The sequence below is a fragment of the Podarcis bocagei genome (genome assembly GCF_964188305.1).
Source record: "Podarcis bocagei genome assembly, chromosome: 13".
NCBI classification, from domain to species: Eukaryota; Metazoa; Chordata; class Lepidosauria; order Squamata; family Lacertidae; genus Podarcis; species Podarcis bocagei.
Genome location: NC_138138.1, coordinates 46,302,644 through 46,306,360, shown reverse-complemented (window position 1 = coordinate 46,306,360; position 3,717 = coordinate 46,302,644).

Here is a 3,717-nt window from a genome sequence, read left to right as displayed (position 1 = left end):
TGACAATATGGTTTTTAAACATTCCATATGTTTTTGCCTTGTCATACCACAAATACGCATGCCAACCTAACGAATTATTAAAGCCTTCCAGATCTAGGACATCAGTGTTTTCTAACAGAATCCAATCTTTCATCCAGCAGAAGGCAGCAGCTTCATAGTATAACCTTAAGTCTGGCAGGGCAAACCCCCCTCTCTCCTTTGCATCAGTTAATATTTTAAACTTTATTCAGGGCTTTTTGCCCTGCCAAACAAATTTCGATATATCCTTCTGCCACTTTCCAAAACATTCCACTCTGTCCACAATCTGCAAGGCCTGGAACAAAAACAACATTTTTGGCAAAACGTTCATTTTTATAGCTGCAATTCGGCCTAACAAGGATAATTTCAGTCTTGACCAGATTTCTAGATCTTTTTTAACTTCTGACCAACATTTCTCATAGTTGTCTTTAAATAGGTTCAAGTTCTTAGAAGACAGATTAACCCCCAGGTATTTCACTTTTTTGACAATGTTTAGTTCTGTTTCCTTCTGAAACCCCTCTGTTTCAGTAGCTGTCAAATTTTTCCCTAATACCTTAGTTTTTTGTTTATTCAGCTTAAAACCCGCCACCCGACCAAATTTCTGGATCAATTCTAAAACTCTTTTTGTACTAGATTCTGGCTCCTGTAATGTTAAAACCAAGTCATCTGCAAGGGGGTTTCCACTGTTTTAAATGGTGAAAGACGATCTTTTAAGAGAGATTTTTAAGGCTCTAGTTTGCTTTGTCTTTGCTTTGTTATAACACAAGGGAACGGAAAGGCGACTTCCTGTTTAGCTCTTTCCGTTTCAGTACCAAATTGGGGTAAATTTTAAAGTCCAGATTCCTTTAACTTCGCCAGTACTTGTTTAAAATCCAGATGTTTAACGTTCCAGTACTCACGGTTGGTTATTTCAATGCCAAATTGTCCCAGGACAAAGGCAGCGCTCTCCGGTGACAGCTATGTGGCTTCGCTCCGCAGAAAAAGCAGTCGACTCACAGCACAGCGCCACTTCCCCCTCTTCACTTCGGAGCCCGTTTCTGGGTTCCTTAGTGGGTTGGGGGGGACGCTAAAGGTGCCCGCCGAGTCCCACGGTCACAGGCTTCATCCGCCTGTGATTTCCAGAAGGGTCCCTGCTACGCCACAGCGGAAAAGACCCATTTCATGTGGAGCTTGTCCCTCCTGTTCAGAGGGAGTCCGCCATCACTGGAGGCACCACCCTAACATTTGAGACCTGTGAAATGTGTTTCCAGGATCGACCATCTTCCTGTGACGCTATTGCTTTAACTGATTTTAATACTGAAATTTAAAATGTTGTGGCCCACTCTGGCTCTTGATTGACTGTTTAATGAACACTGCCTAATTAATTTCCCTGAGTTCTAGTATTCTGAGCGAGGGAGACAACTTTTCCCTACTGACTGTCCCCACATCATACATAACCTTAAACATATTGATCATGTCACCTCTTGCATGCCTTTTCTCTAACTTAAAAAGGGGAGATGTTCTATCCCTTTTATCATTCTGAATGTAATTTCTAAAGTTTTTCCAGCTCTACAATATCACCTTTTAGGTGAAATAACCAGAACTGTACATTGTGTTCCAAGTTCAGTCACATCAGATATTAGTAGATATGCATTATGATATTGAAGTTCTGTTTCCAGTCCATTGAGGGCTGCTTGCTACAATGAATTTGCCATTTTCACAGCTGCTGCACACTGGGTGCACATTTTCACTGAGGTATCCACTCCAAGGTCTCATTCCTGGTCAATTGCCACTAGTTCAAATGCCCCATGTTTATTTGTGAAATTAATTTTTTTTTTTGCTTGAATAAACCTCATCTTACACTTGTTTATACAGTGGTACTTCAGGTTAAGTACTTAATTCATTCTGTCATGCCGCCGGAGCACAATTTCTGTTCTCATCCTGAAGCAAAGTTCTTAACCCGAGGTAATATTTCTGGGTTAGTGGAGTCTGTAACCTGAAGCGTATGTAACCCGAGGTATCACTGTACTTTTCCAGTTTACTGCCTTTTCCAGTTTTCTGCCCCTGCCCCTAATCTGCAGTCTGGAAACTGCTTTGTGCTCTCTCTCTCTCTCTCTCCCTCCCTCTCTCTCTTTTTAACAACTGACCATTTGGGCATCATCAACAAACTTGACTACCTAACTGCTTGGCTATATGTTACAGGGCATTTATTGTTTCTTTGTTATGCACTTTTTCTTTTCCTGCTCTCTCTTTTCTGTGTCTTTCCAGAAAAATGTGAAACACCTTCCATAAAAAACCTTTTTTTAAAAAGTTCTAAAACTAGCTCCCCCCCCCCCAAAAAGTGATCAAAGTACTATAAAGAACACATAAAATAATGTTAACCACAATTTACTTACACTGGAATGTCAATAAAGACCTGAGAAGGGTGTTTCTTGAAGGAAAGCTTGGGGAATAAGTAACGGATAAGAGACATTATTCCACCAATCACAAGGTCACCTTCTTCATACCATTCATGTGGAATATCCACAGGATTATTTCTACTGCAAACAGCAGTATGCACTTGGGGCACCATGTAGGGAAGCAGCAAGAGAAGCAGAAGAAGTAACATATTGATCACAAATATCCTTCTACACATATATTCTCCTTTATCTCTCTACAATGTTGTGACTATCATCAGCCTGACCTGAATAGGAAGGATTTGGTGACAGCCAACTCTGGCAATGCAGTATGTAAATGGACATGTATCCACCTTCTCATTACCTTCAACACTGTCACAAAAAATTCCGTGAATCCTAAATAAGCTACAGTGATTTGAAATTTGTCCTTTACAATGAAAGAGGGGGAAAGATAGAAATAGCAGAGCCTATTTTGATTTTTTATTTCTCATTCTGCCTTGTGAAGCTTTGCCAGGTGGATTGATTATAATAATTTTAATAATTACAGGGGAGATAACCATTTGTGCAATGTTTTTGGACTATGGTGCATCATCAGTAGGAGAACTGCCAAACTAGACATATCTGTCACATCACAGAATCATAGACTAGGAAGAGACCTCCAAGGTCATCAAAGTAAAAAAAAAACCATTTATGGTCAGGCATAATACCCATTTATGGTCTTCCTATAATACCTTGCTTTACACACACTCTCTTATGTAACATTGATCAGACACTCCCATCCACCCTACTAAGTGGATATTTTGGGGAAATGTGGGAGAGAGTCATAACCATGTCCAGATGTCTGGATCCAAGCGAATACAGTCTAACCCCTTTTGAAAAAGAAACAAAGAATGAAGCAATGTGGCATGCATGAGGACATCTCTGCCATCATTCTCTGTGGTAAAAAATGTAGTTCAGAAGAATGACAGGATGGTCCCATCCATGTAAACAAATGATAGACAATGTTGTTCCCTCTGGATTTTCTGCACTACAGCTTCCTCCCTCCCTGATAATAATGGTTTGTTGTAAACGGATGGGAGTTGTAGTCCAGCAACAACTGGAGGGGAACAGATTGACTACCTCTGGTGTAAGGGAAAGTTTGGGGTGTAGAAATAGGCTTCCTCTCTGATGTGATCTTTATCTGCCAGGGATGTGTCATATAATAGATCCTTTTGAGTCTGGCGCAGTTGCTAAGGCAAGAACCATGATTTCCCGACTCCTATGCAAACCTCACATCAGTCCAGAAATGAGATTCAAGGAGTTTAGATGTCCTGGCTCACCCTGA